Source organism: Rhipicephalus microplus, unplaced genomic scaffold (genome assembly GCF_043290135.1).
Source record: "Rhipicephalus microplus isolate Deutch F79 unplaced genomic scaffold, USDA_Rmic scaffold_35, whole genome shotgun sequence".
NCBI classification, from domain to species: Eukaryota; Metazoa; Arthropoda; class Arachnida; order Ixodida; family Ixodidae; genus Rhipicephalus; species Rhipicephalus microplus.
In genome coordinates this window covers 4,512,998-4,534,827 of record NW_027464608.1, presented here as the reverse complement: position 1 = coordinate 4,534,827, position 21,830 = coordinate 4,512,998, and positions in this window count along the sequence as shown.

The window sequence follows — 21,830 nt, the reverse complement described above, 5'->3', positions numbered from 1 at the left end:
AGTGGTTAGAGCATCGAACGCGTTATTCGAAGGTCGTGGGTTCGATTCCTGCTCACAGCTGGTAAATTTTTTCATCCACTTTTCTTTCTTCTTATTTACATTCCATTGGTTTCCCCCCCCCCAGCAGAGGTAACACACCCCTTTGGCCCCACCTTCACGTAGACGGCACCCCTGCGCTGACCTCCCAGGTGAAATCGGCAGTCGCCTTTTCCTATCTCTCTCTCCCCACATCTTCGTCTTACTTTTTAGCTTTCCTGCCTACTTCTTCCTTACGTTTATTTCCAATTTTCTCTGCGGGAAGGGTTAACCCTGTGCAAATAGCCTACCTTGGCCTAGGCGCATTGGGTTATAGCAGTGTTGTAAGGCTGACGTCTGCAAGCTTTCAGCATCCGCAAACTTGCAGTGTCCCCTTGTAGCGCTCCGTGGTGGATGGCCGCCAACGCTGCTGAACAGCATACAATTAGCATGCATAAAGCATTCCCTTTGCTTAGTGATCATGCCTCGTCAAAGCGGGTACGCACCGAAGATATCAATTTTTTCAACCGGCCAAGAGAAATCTTTCGTCGATTCCACGTTATACACTGCGAGAAAACTAACAAGCAAGCTAGAACTGTATACCCCTTCGTAGTGGCTAAGAGCTTAACCGAAACTCTCAGTGCCGGGTACAAGGTTACCAAAAGCGCCAGTAGAGATATACTGTTTGAGATACGTGACAAAGACCAATTAAAAAAGCTGAACACTCTCACAACTTTTGGCGACACACCTATCAGCATTACGCCGCACAGCTCCATGAACTCTGCTCGCGGGGTAGTATCGGACGCATATTTGCTTGACCTGACCGAAGCTGAACTTCTGCAAAGATGGAAGAACCAGAACGTGACAAACGTACATCGTAATAAGATAAGAAGAGATAAAAAGGAAACACCAACCAAACACTGTTGCGACTTTGTGTCCCGCGGGTCTCAGTTTGGAAGCGGGCCACCGTCCTAGGACCCATCGTCGAACAAGTCAGATGAGGCGCTCGTAAAAACAACAATTTATTTACATGGTTAGTAACTGAGAATTAGAAAAGAGGTGATCAAGTGATCAAGTAGAAGTCAAGAACTGTACATAAGAACTGTTGAACGGTAGAACTTGAAATCCACGAAAGTCTTCGGCTTATATAGCACCTCGTTGCCAACCCTGTGCACATTGTCCGCGGCTACCGCCAATGTTGCACTCCATGGTCTAGGTGCTCCACCCACGAAGGAGAGGAAAGACACCACACAATGCATGCGGAGAGGGCACAGTGCACGCAATGCCCAAATAAGGTCACCAAAGTACTGCACTGACGTTTTCGCACACGTCACCAAGTTTCTGCCACGTCTGATGATTTTGGTTTCCGAGATTCTTCTGGCAGCTGGGTGAGGTTTGAAAAACTGGCTACCAGTACACGTGTCAAACTTGCCTGACTGTTTGGGTAGGACAATGTAGTGGTGGGCCAGCATATCGTCAAAATATGCCACCCCATTCAGCCGATCCTATGGAGAAAGGGGGGGAAGAAGGAGTGGTCGACTAATCCCTCGTCGTCTAGGCGGGTTCCCGCAAGTGCTGCAGCAGATAGTGCCTTTTCCTTCCCTTCAACCCCACATTCCATTCCTCGTTGTTTGCTAGAAGCAGGGACATAGTTGCGAATATCCAAGGCTCCACTTCTCCTAGTAAGATGCAGCCACAACCAGTTTGGCTTTAGCTTTCTGACTGAACTGCAAATATTTTGCTGGTTCTGACACTTCCAGATACTCGGTGACATTGAAAATGGCCCAGCTGCCTCCTTGTCTGCCTTGAAAGCCTTGCTCGCAGCAAACACAATACCCTTTTTTGAGTCGAGCTCACAATGGCCTCTCTTGGCTTGTGCGTTTCTTTTGCACGAACCAGTCCCGAACCCCTCGTTCAGGTTTTGCCGAGAGGAAATCAACCCGTCTTGACGGCACACCCTTCCTTGGAATGCGTCGAATTATTTTCGTCTCGTTCGCAGAAGTCGAAAACCTTCAATTATTATGACGGTCGTAACAACACCTAATACTGACCTTTGCTTCGCGCGATTTGTCGGAAACCATTCAAACTGGGTATACAAATACATTCGTGAGGCCATATATTCCCAACCCCCGCCATTGCTTTTAATGACAGAGATATGGCCACGGCTCGCAAAGCTGTCGTGGCCAGAACACTTGTGCTCTGTGTGGAGTCGTGTGTCATGCGTCTGACAACTGCAAAGCACCTGCACACTGCGTGAACTGATTGATGATTGATATGTGGGGTGTAACGCCTCAAAACCACTATATGATTATGAGAGACGTCACAGTGGAGGACTCCGGAAATTTCGACCGTCCTGGGGTTCTATAAAGTGCACTCAAATCTGAGCACACGGGCCTACAACATTTCCGCCTCCATCGGGAATGCAGTCGCCGCAGCCAGGTATCGAACCCGCGACCTGCGGGTCAGCAGTCGAGTACCTTAGCCATTAGACCACTGCGGTGGGGCACACTGTGTGAGCTGTGGCGGTAATAATGCCGCATACTCACGTTCCTGTTCTTTCTGGAAAAAAGAAAAGAGATCATCCCATTAAAGCTAAAACAAAACATTACATTTGAAGATGCAAGAAGGAGGGTCTCGCCATTTTATGGCCCTACATATGCTGGTGCGGCACGCCAGGGGCAGCGTCGCATCGGTCCTCACCACTCCTACGGCCTGCAAAGAGCGAGCCATTGGCTGTGGCGCCTGCCCCCAAGGCGGCAGTAGTTGAGTCTACTCCCCCTATAATTGAACAGAAACCAGAGACTCCAGGGTCCTCGGATGTCAAGGCCTCACCTCGCCAGGTGAGGCCCAAACTTCGAACAACCACCTCGCATGTGTGGGCCTCCAGTGCCCCCGAGGAGGCAATGGATACGGGGGCACCGCTGGTGCCGAAAGAGCGGTGCAACTTTCCGGAGCGCGCCAAGAGAACTAAAAGCTCATAACAGGGCCTGATGATAGCCCTGCCACTTGAGCTCGAACACTCAGCTTGAACAACTCACTCCCTTAATGTACACACAGCACTGCTTTATTTCAAATATGGAAACACTAATTATACATTGGAACGTCCGAGGACTGCTTGAAACCGCGACGACGTCCAAGAGCTCTTATACAAACGCTCACCTAAAGTGCTGTGTGTACAGAAAACAAACCTGTACTCAAAATGCAAATTTTTACATGCTTACGTCATATACCGAAAGCACCGAGATGATGCTGTGGTATCTTCCGATGGCGTATAGCCATTATGATTGTTCAAGGAGTAGCGTGTACACATTTACCACTCAAGCCATCCTTTGAAGTGGTGGCTGTTCGAGCGGTAGTTTTAAACAAACTCGTCACTATCTGCTCTTTGACGTACCTCCGCACCATCATCTTGAAAGACATGACTGCCAGTCCTTAATAGGCGAACTGCCTGAACCTTATTTGCTTCTTGGGGACCTAAATGCACATATTAGACTGTGGGGCGATTCTCGCTGTGATGCACGAGGTCGTCTCATTGAACAATTTCTCTTCTCTTCCGGTGCCTGTTTGTTGAATAGGAAAGAGCCAACATACTATAACGCCGCAAACAAAACTTACTCATCTATAGACCTCAGCATCGTATCACCTTCACTCCTACCCCTACTGAAATGGAAAATCATAAATAATTCAATAGGAAGTGAACACTTTCCTGTAGTGTTGAGTTCACAAACAACATATGATTGTCTTCTACAAGTTCCCAAATGGCTGATAAACAAAGGAGACAGGGAACAATTCCACAACACTACTTCTTTAAATTGGACAGACATATGTAGTTTAACACAGACGAAGCTGTGCATTACTTCACAGCTTTTCTTACGGATGCAGCTGCCAAGTGCATACCTCAAACATCTGGAATGCCTGGCAAGCGACGTGTAACATGGTGGAACACTGAGTGTCGAAATGCATGAAAGGAGCAGAACAAGGCATGGAGGTTGCTTCGGAACTCACCAACAGCAGAAAATCTTGACAACATTAAAAATATTAAGTCTCAAGGCCGGAGGACGCGTCGGGAGGCCATCAGAAAAGCCTGAAGACGTTTTTGTCAGGGATTAATTCATACACACAGAGGCTAAACTCTGTAACGTGGTTGGTAGGGTAGCAGTAAGACAAGCACACACAGTCTCAATCGTAAACACACAGGGTGACACCTTGGAAGATCATGCGAAATTCCTCAGTGCACACTTTGAATGGCTGTCCAGCTCGTCACACTATACTTAACAAGAATACTATACACTATACTGTACAAGAAATACAGAAGAAAAATAAAAAAGCAAAAACTCAAACACAAGTGTACTACATACGAGGCGTACAACCAAGCTTTCAGCTTAGCTGAGCTTCAAACATATTTAAACTTGCGCAGCAATTCTGCCCCAGGTTCTGACTGTGTGGTTTACAAAATGTTGAATAACCTACCAATCGAAACACAAAAAACCTTACTTTGTTTGCACAGTGCTTTCTGGTTTTCTGGTGCTATTTGTAGTTTTTCGAAAGAGGGTATTATTATTCTCATTTCGAAAGAGGGCAAGAACCTTTCTTCAGTTTCGAGTTATAGGCCTACTTCACTTAGAAGCTGCTTGTGCAAAGTCTTCGAAAAAGTGATAAACTGCCGACTTGTACATTTCCTTGAAACAAACAACTTACTTGACTCATTTTTGTACGGGTTTGGAGAGGGTAGATGCACCACACGCTACCTTGTTCGTATCGAGGCACAGATAAGAGACATTTTCGTCCATAAACAATATTTTCTCTATGTGTTCCTCGATATCGAAAAGGCTTACGATACAACATGGCGCTTTGGAGTACTGAGAGGCCATTGCGTGCGCGGAAGAATGTTTAACATCATCGAAAGTTACCTGTCAAACCGGACATTTCGTATTCGAGTGGGCAGCGTTCTTTCCTAAACATTTGTCCAGGAAACAGGCGTGCTGCAATGTGGTGTACTTTGCTGCACACTTTTTCTCATCAAAATGAATTCTTTGCGCCTTCCATTCCTCGCAATATGTTTTATTGTACATATGTCCAAGGCGTCCAGCTTGCCTTTAGATTTTGCAATCTGGCCGTGTGTGAGCGCCAGGTTCAGCTTGGTTTGAACAGTCTCCAATTGAGCTGAAGAAAATGGGTTCCGTCTGAATGCACAGAAAAGCACGTGCGTTTCGTTCTCCAAAAAGAGAGGCATTCACTCGGAACCCGATATTCAGCTGCATGGGCAACGTCTTTCTGTGAATATTGAACACAAATTCTTAGGCCTAACCTTGTACACCAAGCTAACTTTCATCATCATCATCATCATCATCATCATCATCATCATCATCAGCCTGACTACGTCCACTGCAGGACAAAGGCCTTTCGCATATTCCGCCAGTTAACCCGGTCATGTGCTTGCTGCTGCCAATTTATACCCGCAAACTTCTTATTCTCGTCTGCCCACCTAACCTTCTGTCTCCCCCTAACCCGCTTCCCTTCTTTGGGAATCCAGTTAGTTACCCTTAATGACCAGCGGTTATCCTGTCTATGCGCTACATGCCCGGCCCATGTCCATTTCCTCTTCTTTATTTCAACTATGATATCCTTAATCCCCGTTTGTCCCGTTTGTCCCCTGCTCTCTTCTTGACTCTTAAGGTTACACCTACCATTTTTCTTTCCATTGCTCGCTGCGTCGTCCTCCATTTAAGCTGAATCCTCTTTGTAAGTCTCCAGGTTTCTGCTCCGTAGCTAAGTACCGGCAAGATACAGCTGGTATATACCTTCCTCTTGAGGGATAGTGGCAATCTACCTATCATAATTTGAGAGTGCTTGCCGAATGTACTCCACCCCATTCTTATTCTTCTAGTTACTTCAATCTCGTGGTTAGGCTCTGCGGTTATTACCTGCCCTGAGTAGACATAGTCTTTTACAACTTCAAGTGCACTATTACCTATCTCGAAGCGCTGCTCCTTTCCGAGGTTGTTGTACATTACTCTCGTTTTCTGCGAATAATTTTAGGACCCACCTTTCTGCTCTCCTTGTCTAACTCCGTAATCATGAGTTGCAATTCGTCCCCTGAGTAACTCAGGAATGCAATGTCATCGGCGAAGCGCAGGTTACTAAGGTATTCTCCATTAACTCTCATCTCTAACTGTTCCCATTCTAGGCTTCTGAAAACCTCCTGTAAGCACGCGGTAAATAGCATTGGGGAGATTGTGTCCCCCTGCCTTACACCCTTCTTGATTGGTATTCTGTTGCTTTCTTTATGAAGCCCCGCAGGGGCGCCTGCGCAAGTAGGCGTTTGGTGTGTAGCGACACCACGGACCCGAGCTAACGGGGGAGTTTCTACTCCTTCCCACGCCTAGCCGTGCGTGGCTTTGCTGTGTCCGGGGAAAAGGGGATCCTGGGGGTTGAGCTGACGCTGGGTGATTAGACCTTTAAGGCCCCCCCCGCAAAGGCAACACATCCCTTTGGCCCCGGCTTCACGTAGACGGCACCTCTGGGCTGACCCACCCAGGGGAAATCGGCAGTCGCCTTTTCCTATTTCTCTCTCTTTCTACATCTTAGTCGTTTCTCGTCTTTAAATCTATCCTGTCTTCTCTCTTCCATTTACTTCCGATTTTTCCTGGCGGCAAGGGTTAACCTTGTGTATGTGCTCTGTCTTGGGCACAATATATTTGGTTATAGCGGCTGTGTACAGCTAACGTTGACATGCCTCATATAAATTTAGGTCTTGTAATGTCCCTGTGTTGGGCTCCATGGTGGGCGGCTGGCATGGCTGCCGAACTCATATTTAGTTTAAGGTTTTTTCTTCTCTCCCTCCATTGCACGATCGTCCTCTCTCGAAGAGAGGGCGCACCGAAGACTTTTGCAGTTATTTCAGCAAACCGAAAGAAACCTTTCCCCGCTACCATGTAATCCATTGTGAAACCGCTGAAAAGAACGCCAGAACTATTTCGCCTTTCGTTCTTTCCAAATACCTCACCACTACACTCGGACCAGGTTACCAGGCTACAAAAATGGCCAGTGGGGATCTCCTCTTCGAGGTAAAATTCAGAGCCAGTATGAAAACCTCTCAAAACCAGAATCGTTTGGAAACATACCTATCTCAATTACACCACACCGCTCACTCAACACTTCCCGAGGCGTTGTATCTGATCAAGACTTACTTGACCTGGCTGAAGGAGAGCTCCTCGAGGGCTGAAAGGACCAGTAGGTGACACAAGTACAAAGAATCAAAATTAGGCGTGATAAGAAGGAAATCCCAACAAAACACATAAATGTGACATTTTGCACCAGTACCCTGCCTGAACATCTCGAAACAGGATACTTGAAGTTGAATGTGAGACCCTACATCCCCAACCCACGACGTTGCTTCAAATGCCAGCGTTTTGGTCACGGCTCTCAAAGTTGCCGCGGCCAACTCACCTGTGGAAAGTGTGCCACCACAGGACACGCTACGGACGAGTGTAAGGTGGAGGATGGGGCCCACTGCGCAAACTGCGATGGTGCCCATCCCGCATACCTGAACCTGTCCAACATGGAAAAAGGAAAAAATTGTTACAATCAAAATCACACAAAACATTACTTTCCGAGAAGCCCGTCAACAAGTATCTGGTCTTTTCACAAACAAACCATCGTTCGCCGATGTAGTGCAACAGGGGGCAGCACTACAACGGCTTGCGGCAACTGCCCATGCCAGGCACAGTGTGCCCAGGCGGTCGCCAATGCCCCCACCCACGGCGGGTACAGCCAAGGCTGCCCTGCCACTCTTCCCCATGGCGACAACCATGGCCGCTGCAAGCTCTTGCAGCGGCCAGGGTATCCCAGCACCAAAGGAGGTTCCTTCGACCTCTAGCCCAAGAGAACCGAAGGTTTCGCCCCTCGAGGTGAAGGAGACCCCAAGGTCAGCCGATATGAAGGCCTCGTCTCACCAGGCGAGGTCCCAAGCCCAAAACATCAGCTCGCAAACGCGGGCACGCAGTGCCTCTGAGGAGGCAATGGGCACCACGGTACCCCTGGTGCAGAAAGATCGGCGTAGCTCCCTGGAGCGCGCCAAAAGAAATAAAAAGCCAATAACGGGGCCCGGCGACGGCCCTGTCCTTTGAGTCTTAACGCTTAGCTTAAGAACCAGGCACACCCATTTTTCCTTACACACAGCACTACGTTACCTCCAATATGGCAACACAAATAATACATAGGAACGTCAGAGGACTCCTTAGAAACCTCGATGATGTTCAAGAGCTTTTTTGCAAACATTCGCCGAAAGTGCTGTGTGTACAGGAAACTCATTAAATATCTAAAAACACGAATTTTTTGCGTCGGTATGTTCTCTTCCGAAAGGACAGAGATGATGCTGCGGCATCATCCGGTGGTGTAGCCATTATTGTTAATCAAAAAGTAGCATGCACACATTTACCACTGCAAACAACACTAGAGGCAGTGGCTGTTCGAGCAGTTCTTTTCATCAAGCTCGTCATCATCTGCTCTCTGTACATACCACCACACCACCGTCTTGGAAAACTACAATTGGAGTCTTTAATAGATTAACTACCCGAACTTTATCTGGTCCTTGGTTACCTGAATGCTCATAGCAGTATATGGGGTGATTCTCGCTGCGATGCACGAGGTCGTCTCATTGAACAGTTCCTTTTTTCCTCCGGTGCCTGTCTGTTGAATAGGAAGGAGGCAACATATTATAACCTTGCCAACAAAACCTACTCTTCCATAGATCTCAGCATCGCATCTCCTTCACTTGTACCATTACTACAATGGAAAGTTCTAAATAATCCCTACGGAAGTGACCATTTTCCTGTTGTTTTGAGTACACAAACATCATACGAGTGTCCTCCACGAGTTCCCAAATGGCTTATACACAAAGCCGACTGGGAACAGTTTCATAACAATGCTCAGTTACGTTGGACTGACATATGTGGGCTAAGCATAGATGAAGCTGTGCAGTACTTTACAGCACTCCTTATTAACGCAGCAGCCAAATGCATCCCACAAACATCTCGACAGCCCGGCAAGCGACACATCCCATGGTGGAACACAGAGTGTCCTAATGCGCGAAAGAAACAGAACAGGGCATGGAGGTTACTGCGAAACTCGCCGACAGCGGAAAACCTTGAGAGCTTTAAAAAAATAAAGTCTCAAGGCAGGAGAACGCGTCGGCAGGCCAGAAGAGAAAGCTGGCAGAAGTTTTTGTCAGAGATCAATTCATACACACAGGAGGCTAAAGTCTGGAACATGGTCCGTAGGATAGCAGAAAAACCAGTACACACACTTGCACTCGTAAACACTCAGGGTGATACCTTGGAAGATCAGGCAAACTTCCTCGGTGCACACTTTGAACGGATATCCAGCTCGTCCCACTTTACCGACACTTTCCAAAAATACAGAACAAGAATAGAAAAGCAGAAACTCGAACACAAATCTACTAGCTACGAGGCGTATAACCAAGCTTTCAGTCTACCTGAGCTCCGAACATCTCTAAACTCCTGCAGTACTTCTGCCCCAGGTTCTGACCGTGCGGTGTATGAATTGTTAAAAACCTACCAGCCGAAACACAAAAAACTTTACTTTGTTTATACAATGCTATTTGGTTCTCTGGCACTATCCCTATCTCCTGGAAAGAGGCTATTATTATTCCCATTTTGAAAGAGGGTAAGGACCCTTCTTTAGCTTCAAGCTATAGACCTATTGCACTTACAAGCTGCTTGTGCAAAGTCTTCGAAAAAATGATAAACTGCCGACTTGTACATATCCTTGAAACAAACAATTTGCTCGACCCATTTCAGTGCGGTTTTAGAGAAAGTAGATCCACCACAGACCACCTTGTTCGTATCGAGGCACAGATCAGAGACGCCTTCGTCCATAAAAAATATTTTCTTTCTGTGTTCCTCGATATCGAAAAGGCTTATGATACAACATGGCGTTTCGGAATTCTAAGAGACCTGTCCCACCTTGGTGTGTGCGGAAGAATGTTTCACATAATCGAAAGCTACCTGTCAAACCGGACATTCCGTGTCCGAGTGGGCATGGTTCTTTCCCACACATTTGCCCTGGAAACAGGCGTGCCACAAGGTGGTGTACTTAGCTGCACACTTTTTCTCATCAAAATGAATTCTTTGCACTTGTCCATTCCCCGCAATATGTTCTATTGTACATATGTCGACGACGTTCAGCTTGGCTTCAAGTCATGCAACTTGGCCATGTGTGAGCGGCAGGTTCAGCTGGGTTTAAATAAGGTCTCCAAATGGGAAGATGAAAATGGATTTCGACTTGACCCACAAGAAAGCACGTGTGTCTTGTTCTCTCGAAAGAGAGGCATGCACTCGGAACCTGACATTCGACTGAACGGGCAACGTCTGTCCGTCAAAGGCGAACATAAATTCTTAGGCTTGATCTTGGACAACAAGTTGACCTTCGTACCGTACATCAAGTATTTAAAAACAAAATGTTTAAAAGCCATGATTGTTATAAAAGTGTTGTCACGTACTTCGTGGGGTAGTGATAGGCAATGCCTCATGAACCTCTATAGAAGCCTCATTCGCACCCGCTTAGATTATGGGGCCGTTGTCTATCAGTCTGCTACTCAAAGTGCCTTGAAGATGCTGGACCCCGTGCACCATTTGGGCATCCCCCTTTCTATGGGTGCTTTCCGCACCAGCCCCGTAGACAGCCTTTATTTTGAGTCAAATGAGTGGTCGCTTCATCTGCAGAGAACTTACATGTCCTTTGTTTATTTCCTTAAGGTGAAAGCAGACAAGAAGCACCCCTCATACTCTACAATTAATGATTTGTCGAGCTCAACTCTGTTTCAAAACAGGCCTTCGAGGAGGCAGCCCTTCTCAGTTCGCCTGAACTGTCTAGCTCAAGAAACTGAAGTGTCACTTGAACACAGTTTAATGGCTCCTGTAGCATACCCGCCACCGTGGCAGTGGCAGACTATAGACTGCGATGTGTCTTTCCTAGAAGTTACAAAACATGCACCTATTGCCCATATTCGAACATACTTTTTGGAACTTCAACACAAATACACACGTCCTGAGTTCTTCACAGATGCCTCCAAGACTAACTCCTCTGTGTCCTACGCTGATGTCGGCCCATCCTTTTCGGATGCTGGCCCTCTACTTCCACGCACAAGTATCTTCACAGCGGAAGCTTACGCGATACTTGTGGCAGCTAAACACAACAAACAATTACAAATACCAAAAGCTGTAATTGATACAGACTCTTTCAGTGTGGTAACGGCTCTGCACAGTCTTAAAAAACAAAAATACCCGGTTTTTGTCTCACTTTACTCCATTTTGTACACACTGTACACACTCAAACAACATGTTGTAGTGTGCTGGGTGCCAGGGCACCGTGAGATCCAAGGCAACGTGAGGGCGGATCAGCTCGCTGCATCCGTCCATGAGAGCACCGCAATTACATCCATATCAATCCCGGCCCTTGATCTCGAGCCTTCTCTCAAACGAAGCCTCAGGGACTACTGGCAGAGCAAGTGGGATACACACACACAAAACAAACTACGCGTTATCAAGTCACACCTTGGCCATTGGCCACCAGTATCAAAATCACGTCTAATAGAGGTAACACTAACAAGACTCAGGATAGGACACACATACACGACACACACACATCTTTTGTCCGGTGGTGATCCACCATTGTTTGATAAATGTAGTGAGGCATTAACAGTTCTTCACGTTTTAATTCAATGTAAACAGTTAGACACTCTAAGAAGACAACACTTTCTATTATCCTACCGACAACCTATACCTCTACACCCTGCAATGTTCGTTGGCAGGGAACCGCTTTTTAGTAATAAATTATTAATAGCGTTTTTAAAAGAAATTCATAATTTTCATATCATATACCCGGGCATTCCGTAGCACAACCTCTCCAGAGAGGTTTTTGCTGCGGTGGCTACACAGGAAAGCACTTGCCTCACGGCCCTTGGACGCAAGGGTACTAACGTGTGGGGTACTTGTGCTAATGCCATACATGTCCACCATCGTTTTTCATTATCACCAACTTTTGTCACCCATTCACATCACACACACCTTTCACGGCATGGTCATGATTTTATTACTTGTATGTTTTTACCCGTCTTACTGCGAGGAATTTTATGGCCCTTATTCAGCCGCTAATCACAATCATTGTCCACATTCCTTGACCCATGACTGGCGCTCTTTGGCCATCAAATGGCCCTTGCGCCAAAAACACCATATATCATCATCATTTCTTTATGAAACACTATGGTAGCAGTTGATCCCCTGTAGATTTCTTCCAGAATGTTTATATGAACTTCATCTACGCTCTGATTCCGCAGTGTCTGCATGGCGGCTGATATTTCTACTGAATCAAACACCTTCTCGTAATCTATGAAGGCTATGTATAGTGCTTGGCTATACTATGAGCATTTCTCTATTACCTGATTGATAGTATGAATGTGGTCAATTGTTGAGTAGCATGTTCGAAATTCTGCTTGTTCCTTTGGTTGATTGAATTCCAATGTTTTCTTTACTCTGTTAGGAATTACCTTTGTAATTGAGCTTTTATACTACAGAGAGCAAGCTGATTGGCCTGTAATTCTTCAAGTCCTTGTCATCTCCTTTTTTATGTATTAAGATGATGTTAGCGCTCTTCCAAGACTCTGGTACCCTTCCCGTCAAGAGACACCTCGTAAACAGGGTGGCTAGTTTTTCTAACAGAATCTGTCCTCCATCTTTCAGCAGATCTGATGTTAAGTGACCCTCACCAGCAGCTTTGCCTCCTTGCATGCTCTCCAAAGCTTTTCTGACTTCTTCTATTCTTACTGGTGGGGTGTCTTTTGGGTTACTTCTAGTTCTTCCAGTAATAAGGCCGTGGTTGTCTCGGCTACTGTAGAGATCTCTGTAAAACTCCTCCGCTATTTTAACTATCCTATCCATATTGGTAAATATTTTGCCTTCTTTGTCCCTTAGTGCATACATCCAACTTTTGCCTATCCTAAGTTTCCTCTTCACTGCTTTGACGCTTCCTCCGTTTTTCAGAGCGTGTTCAATTCTCTCCATGTTATACCTTCTTACATCGCATACTTCCCGCCTATTAATTCACTTTGAAAGCTCTGCCAGTACTATTTTGTCTGTTGTACTTGACACTTTCATGCTTTGACGCTTCTTAATTAGGTTCTTCGTTTCCTGGGAAAGCTTGCCAGTGTCCTGTCTAACTACCCTGCCTCCAACTTCCACTGCACACTCCGTAATGATACTCGTTAGAATATCATTCTTGTATCTACGCTAAGGTTGGTTCCTCACTAAGAGCCGAGTACCTGTTCTGCAGCGACACTCTGAATTCCTGTACTTTCCCTCTCAGTGATAGCTCATTGATTGGCTTCTTGCGTATAAGTTTCTGTCGTTCCTTCTTCAAGTCTAGGCGAATTCAAGACCGTACCATTCTATGGTCACTGCATCGTACCTTGCCAACCACTTCCACATCCTGCACAATTCCTGGGTGTGCAGTCATTATAAACTCTATTTCGTTCTTATTTTCGCCATTAGGGCTCCTCCATGTCCACTTGCGGTTTTCTCGTTTTCGGTAGAAAGTATTCAAAATCCGCAAATTATTGCGTTCTGCGAATTTTACTAGTAGCTCTCCTCTGGCTTTTCTAGTGCCGATGCCATAATCTCCTACTGCCTGGTCTGCAGCCTGCTTCTTCCCTACCTTTGCATTAATGTCGCCCATCACTATAGTATACTGTGTTTTTACCTTACTCATTGCCGATTCCACGTCTTCATAGAAGCTTTCAACTGAAGCGTCATCATGGCTGTATGTAGGCGCGTAAGCCTGTACTACCTTCACCTTGTATCTTTTTTTTAGTTTAATTACAATACCTACCACCCTTTCATTTATGCTATAGTATTCCTCTATGTTGCCAGCTATGTTTCTGTGAATCAGGAACCCCACTCCCAGTTCTCTTCTGTCTGCCAAGCCCCGATAGCAAAGGACGTGCCCATTCTGTAGCACAGTATAGGCCTCATCTGTCCTCATAACCTCACTGAGCCCTATTATATCCCATTTAACACCCTCTAGCTCCACGAATAGTAAAGCTAGACTTCCCTCACTAGATAAGGTTCTAGCGTTAAACGTTGTCAAGTTCAGGTTTCAAAGGCGGCCTGTAGTCCAGAGATTCTCAGCACGCTCTGCTGCGTTGCAGATCTGACCGCTGCCATGGTCAGTTGCTTTGCAGCTGCTGGGAACTGAGGGCCGTGAGTTATTTGACGTATGCATGTTGGAGATAGTGGCCAGATACTGCACCAGGGTGGCCAATTCTTCTCTGGTGAGGAAGTGCGTTCCCGGTGGTGGTTACCGGTGAGGCCGCACCACAGGCCTCTTAATGCAGTTCCATCAACACGCGAATTTTTTTTTCCGGTTGGGAACTGCGCGGCCCGGGTTTTGAACCACGGACCTCTTGCATGCGAGGCGGATGCTCTAACCACTACGCCATCGCCGCACCCGGATTGTTATGCTCTAAATGTAGGTTTCAGTGGTGTATCAGTCAAGTTTGTTGTTATTTTTATAAAAATGTTTTAATGAAATGAGATTTCTGCTGATTACCTCCTTAATTAAGTGTCTAGAGAGTACAGAGTTGAGCCTCCGATTAGCCTATGGGGTGCTGTTTATTAATATATTAAGCGGACAAAATCTATATTCATTTTTGAGGTGGTGTTACCAAATTAATCTTTTAGTGATTAGGCTTAGTTTTGGTCACGAAATAGTTCCTGTACTATTACTCCTGTCCTGATGAAACCTGAACGGCGACAAGTCTACAATTAGGGCTTTGCACTGTATGAGTTAGAAGTTTCCCGGTAGGTTATTAGCAAAGTTAAAAGCGATCGTAAGGAAAAAAAAGAAAAAAAAAACACGTGGTTCAAGACTGATCTGACGGGCGTACCTTTCTCCCGAGCAGTGAGCCACCCTCCTCCTCTGAGCGAGGGAAGACGCGGGCGCCACACGTTTATTAGCGGTTTTCGTTATATTCTTTCTAACTCTGTATCTTCTGGTTACCTTAAGCTATCAAAATTATTTTTACACGGAAAAAACCGGACTGTTGTGTTCTAAAAGCAGATATTAGCTATTTTTCGGTGGCGTTTGTAGCTTTTTTTGAAATTTTGTTTTATTGAAATGAGCTTTTTGCTGATTACCACCTCAATTAAGGGCCTAGAGTGTACGGAATGGGGCCTCCTGGTAGCCTATGGGGCGCGGTTTATTATTATATTAAGCGGACAAAATTTAAATGCGTTTGCGAGGTGATGTAACCAATTTATTCTTTTTAGTGATTACGCTTATTTTGATTGCGGAAAAACTCTGGAACTATTAAACCAAGCCTGATCAAACTTCAGGAGCGTCAGGTCTACCCTAAGGACTTTCAACTTTATAAGAAGTTTCCCGGAAGAAGATTAACGAAGCTACAAGTGATCGTAAAAAGCACGTGGTCCGACTGTTGTTGTTTTCACAAATTCACACTGTTTTCCGTTCCTAAAATTTGAAATTTTCGTTCGTAATAGCAGTATTTGTAGCAGTTCAACTCCTTGTATCTTCACGAACAAATAGACACCACTGTGACCCTCCTAGAACTAAAATTGCTAAAGTTATAGGCAGGTATGTGCAGAGCTCACTTACACGTGCTGCTGACACGGCCGCTCCCGTGAGCCCCGTACCTCTTTCATACCACACATGAAAAATATAAAAAAGAAGTGCATAAAATCTATGAACATTCTAAAAGTGTTGTCACGCACTACGTGAGAAAGCGACAAGAAGTTTTTAATGAATTTGTATAAAAGCCTCGTACATACCCACCTAGACTATGGGGCAATAGCATATCAGTCTGCGCGACCTACTGCCCTCAAAATGCTTGACCCTGTTCAACATCTAGGCATCCGCCTCTCTACGGGGGCTAGTCACACAAGCCCCGTAGAGAGCCTGTACGTGGATTCGAACAAATGGTCGCTCCTCCTACAGAGATGTTACATGTCTTTTAAATAATATTTTAATGTAAACGCAGAAAAAGATCACCCATCACATTCCACAAACAATGACATGTCAAGCCTTGCTGTGTTTGATAAACGGCCTTCCATGAGACAGCCCTACTCAATCCGTGTAAGAGGCCTAGCGAAGGAAACCGGTGTGCCACTCGAACACGATTTGGTGGCTCCCGTAGTATGCCTGCCACCATGGCAGTAGCAGGCGATAGATTGCGACGTGTCTTTCTTAGAGGTTACGAAGCATGCACCAATTGCACACATCCAGACATACTTTCTTGAACTACAACATAAATACACATGTGCTGAGTTCTTTACGGATGCTTTTAAGTCTAACACTTCTGTCTCGTACGTAGCCGTCGGTCCATCCTTTTCGGAAGCCGGCATTGTGCACTCTAATACAAGCATTTTTACTGGCGAAGCTTTCGCGATACTTGCGGCTGTTAAACACATTAAACAAATAAAACTACAGAAGGCAATAATATATACATATTTCCTAAGCGTAGAAAAAGCTCTGAAAACAATTTAGAAGCACAAAAAATCGGTCCTTGTCTCGCTTTATTCGATTTTATGCAGAGTATACTCATTCAAGCAGCATGTCAAAGACGGCTGGGTGCCAGGACACCGCGAAATACAAGGCAATCTTCTGGTAGACCAGCTAGCTAGATTCGCCAACAAAACCGCTATCAACAATTCGGTACCAATTCTTGCATTCGACTTGAAAGCTGTTCTAAAGCAAAAGCTCAGGGGTTATTGGCAGAGCACATGGGACACACACGCAGGGAATAAATTGCATGTCATCATGCCGCAACTTGGTCATTGGCCGCCAGTATCAAAATCACGCCGCACTGAAGTAATTCTTACAAGGTTAAGAACAGGCCATACACACACAACACATTCATTTCTTTTATCTGGGGTGATCCAGCTTTGTGTGACAGATGTGGAAAATCACTCACCGTACTTCACATTCTGATACACAGCAAAGAATTAGACAAGCTACGAAGACAACACTTTCCATTGCCCTACCGACAACAGATACCAATACATCCTGCAATGCTCGTCGGTAGGGAACCACTTTTTAGTCATAAATTATTGTTCTTGGCTTTAAAAGAAATTCGTACTTTCTATATCTTATACCCGGGCATTCCGTAGCACGACATCTCCAGAGATGTCTCCGCTGTGGTGGCTGCACTCAACAAAGCACTTGTATCACGGCCCTTGGACGCAAGGTTGGGAACGATCGAGGCACTAGTGCTCATGCCATACGTGCCCACCATGGTTTTTATTATCACAAACTTTTGTCATTCATTAGCACCACACACTTTTCACGGCATGCTCATGATTTTATTACTTCTATGTTTTTACCCGCCTTAGGATGAGGCATTTTAAGGACCTTATACAGACGCTAATCACAATCATTGTTCACGTTTATTGCCTTATGAACTGGCGCTCTTTGGTCATCAAATGACCATTGCGCCACAAAGCACCAACATCATCATTAGGTCACGTGCTGCAATGTTTTCAACACAACATCAAAACCTATTGTGATTGTAAGCTTTCGTTCATCTGTAATAAATTTATTTTCAACGTCATTTCACCGTTATGTATTGGTATTTTAAAAATTGTATATAATTGTTATGGTAAATACATTTTATGTCTAGATCAGTTTGATCGTGTTTGTTACATTTTGCACTTTTTATTGATGTTACATTTCATTGTACGCCACTAATTAAAGAAGCTCCCCCTGACAGTCCTGTACTTTGGACTTCCTGATTCTGTATGTATCAGGTAACCCGTCTTTTTTACATAAAATAATAATGAATAAGCTTGACCTGCAGTTGCGACAATGAAGAAAAACTATACCCCGTCTACTTCTACCTGAAACACGTTGCGAAGGCGTGGATATGCAACTGCGATTTTACGCTAAGAACCTGGGATCTTTTTCGAACTACGTTACTTAGCACATTCACGAGCACCGTCTGCAAGGAAAGGGCCGCCACCTTGCTGGAGACACAGGTGGAACTTTCTTACGAAAGCGTGAATATCTTCGTCGAAGATATTAGCCAGCTTTATTGTCACGCCGGGCCTAACAAGGTCGAGAAGAAGTTTTGTTCCTTATGCTAGATAGGGGTTAAGCAAGACCTGTTTGTGGGGCTTGTCCGGAACCCGCCTAAAACTGCCAATACAATTCTTACCGAGGCCACGACTACGCCAAAGGTGCTTGAGATGCGGACAACGCAGTACAGCTTCCGCAAGTCATTCAACTGGGCCATAGCTTTTAGCACACACGACGTGCACGGGACCAGCAAGTGATCTTGCGGGAGGAGCCATGCAAGCTGTTACATTCGAAGCAGCCTCAATTGTCCACGAAGAAATGCGGCAGTCAGTTGGAATCCCTGAAGTACCGCAGCACGAAGCGGAAGCTAAGAGTTACGCCACTGCAGTGTGCCGGAACGTTCGTCCACGCCCGCGTCAGGCCACTGCCCCACCACTGTTCTACCACCACACACCACAGCCGCCACCACCGACGCCATACCGCCCACCTGCCGCCCAGCACTACGCTTCTAAGGAGACTGGTGTCTGGCGTAACCCCACACCACCGCCCACTGCATTACCACTGTAGTGAAGCCGGGCACTCGTACCACTGCTGCCAGTATCACCAGATAAGACTACCTAGTTGTGCAATCGACGCGGCGTGTTCAAAGCGGGCTGAAAGACCATGTGACGTCACCGACTATTAGGGCGGAGTGCAGAGAAGATCCCGAGAATCTCTTCACCCTCACCCACCTGTGACATTTCGTGGCACCGTCGGCAGTACATCGGCCCAAACCATAGCCGGTCGCCTAGCCCGTATCAGGAAAGTTAAGGGCAGCAATTGATCGAGGTGTTGTTGCTGCACAGCGAACCACCGAAAAACCGCCGCGGACGATGACTCGATGAAGCCTTACAAACCTGCTGCAACTCAACGCAAGCTCGACGTGGATACATCGCGGCCAGCAAAACGCATTAAGCAGTCAATGGTTCTGCCCAAAGGCCGCGTCGCAGAGGTAGCAAATTTATTCATCGAAAACATCATCCTGCCTTATGGGGCCCCAGAGGTCCTGTTTACCGACAGAGGTACAGCCCTCACTGCGGTAATAAGTTAGGTCATCTTAGCATACAGCCAGAAAACCGACCGATGGATGACAGCGTACTATCCACAGACCGGCGGCCTTAACAACCTGCTAAATTAGACAATTGCCGACATTTTGGTCACGTACGTTGACGTCGAACACTAGACGTGAGACGCCATCTTTCTGCACGTGACCTTCGCATACAACACGGCGCTGCAGGAGACGACGAAGTTGTCGCCATACAAGTTGATCTACGGAAGGAACCCGTTTACGACGCTCAACGCCATGCTGCTCAACGTTGCTGATGAAGAAAACCTCGACGTTACTGTCTACCCTGAGCGCGCCGGAGACGCACAACTCACCCGTCTCCGCATTAAGAACCAACAGACGGTCGACAGCCGCCGTTGCAATCTTTCGCTATGGACGCCGATACATCGACTTGAACTCAGTGAAAACCTTCTGCTAGAATACTTCGGGCAGTACAGGGTAGTTCCACGTCTCGGACAATGAGGTTGTCTCCGACGGCATCACCAACTCTGAATAGTGCTGTGAACTACCTGAAGTTGTTCATGTCATACGCCTCCAGCCATTTCATGCGCCTTCATCAACTCAAGGACTCTGTAATTTGTTGATATTTTTCTGTTATTCTGCTTCATTGCTTGAACTCGTTTATTATTGCACTCTATTTATTGTTGTTATACTTAGAGTACATGATCTGATGTAAACATCGGGATGATGCTTTTTCAAAGGGGGGCAACGCCACGCACGTTTTTTATTTTCACTTTGGTTTGGTTTCGTCCACAATGCCTCGGTTAGAAATGCTCAACGCAAACTGCGCGTCATTGTTGGACAATATCCGCAATCATTGTAGATTGTTCTGTTACTATTGCCCGCTAGACACGAACACTAGAGATTCTTCTAGAGATTGCGTGAAGACCAGCGATAAGGCTAGAATATCCGACGACACATGTATAAATGCCGTGGCGCTTTGTCGCTTGTCAGTTTATCACCGGCCGACGCTCTGGTCACCGCTATCAGTGCTCGTGCGTAGTTGAAGTTTGACGTTCAGTTTTCTGGGCACAAGTTTGACCGAATAAACAGTTTCATCTGATCAACGAGTCTGCTCCCTTTGTCCACGTCACTGCCCCGTGACAAACGCTTAAATACAAAAATCATTCAGTACGAGTTGAAAACGTTTACTATGAGTATCAATCCCAAACGGCTGTGATAGCAATATGCCACACTACGGCCAGCGGGACTGCCAGTGACGTCATGGCAGTCGACATGGCGTTTCAGTTTCTCCGCGATGTTTAGAGCACTCCATGTTGGTTTTGGCACACCTTACATAAGGGCTTGGAAACCGGCGATACGCGGGGCAATATTTTGTGACTCCCGGCAGAACGCCGGCAACCCACTCTCTTCCCACAGCTAACCTTCTGAGTCGTCCCGGCTGACCTCGAAACATCTCTTGCATTGTCCACGTCTGTCGGTCAAGAACCCTTCTGTAGTTCTTTCAGATTTGGGTTAGACTGTTCAGCACAAAATGAAGCAAATACAGAGCTTTTCTTTTTCTTATAACGTGTATTTAGTAAAGCTTCAATTCATACACTGCACGCAGCACCACCTTTAAGAGGTGCTAAAGGTCAACATTATCAGCAGCCAAAAGAGAACCTCGCTAAGTTCCAAGACTGAGCTTGTTGGTGAAACTTACCCGTAGTTTTTGCAACGAAACGACCCTGCGGAACACAAGAAGCATACGCACACAAGAGAGTGTTCCATTCTGAAAGTTAGTGCTCTGTAGTACGGGTATCTACCTCGAATTTCATCGGTTAATTTTGGTATACAAGCTACAGTAACAACAAAGTTCCCGCGTCGTATCCACATTCGTAGACAGTGATTACGAAATCAGCAAAGCAGAGAAATATACACTTTAGACGCGTGTCTCTAAGCGTTTTGGTATATTACGCCCTACACATACCTACGTCGATGTACACAAACTGGCTCAGATGTGCTCTTTCAGTCATGCTATCTTTGATTAACCCCGATAGCTCAGACTTGACGTGCTATAAAAGCTTCCAGGTTTCGACTTGCCTTCATTTGTGCACTAGAGGCCTGGTGGGTCAAACGGACGTGGGCGTTCTTCCTCAAGAATACTAGCGTGAGTACGGAAATACTTGTGCTGTTTGTATATCGGGAACGTTTTCCTGTCGTCTCATCACAGAATTACGAGAATGAAAAATTTGCTGCGAACAGCCTTCACCCACGTGAACCAGAACCTTTTATAAGTAATTACAATATTAGAAAGTTTAAGAGTAGCGCACTGCGAGCGCTTGCGGTGCGGTCGCTGCCACTGCGCATGCGTCGTAACGCGAGTCGGCGTTCGCGTTCACGGACCGCACGCAGAAAATTCGAAATTGCATGCGGTGATGGCCACCTGCACGTGGCCCACAAGCGTTGGTTTCAAAGCTACGGGCGGTGATGGCGTCCCGCATGTGGCCCAAAAGCGCTGGTTTCAAGGCTATAGTGTCGCTGCGATCGTGCGTTGCGGTTCGCATCAGGGCAAACGCTATTATAAAGCTCTTATGGCGCCTGCAACGCCCGCAGCGCTTGGAAACAGTATTCTAAACCTTCCTAATGTCGTAGGACAGGATGT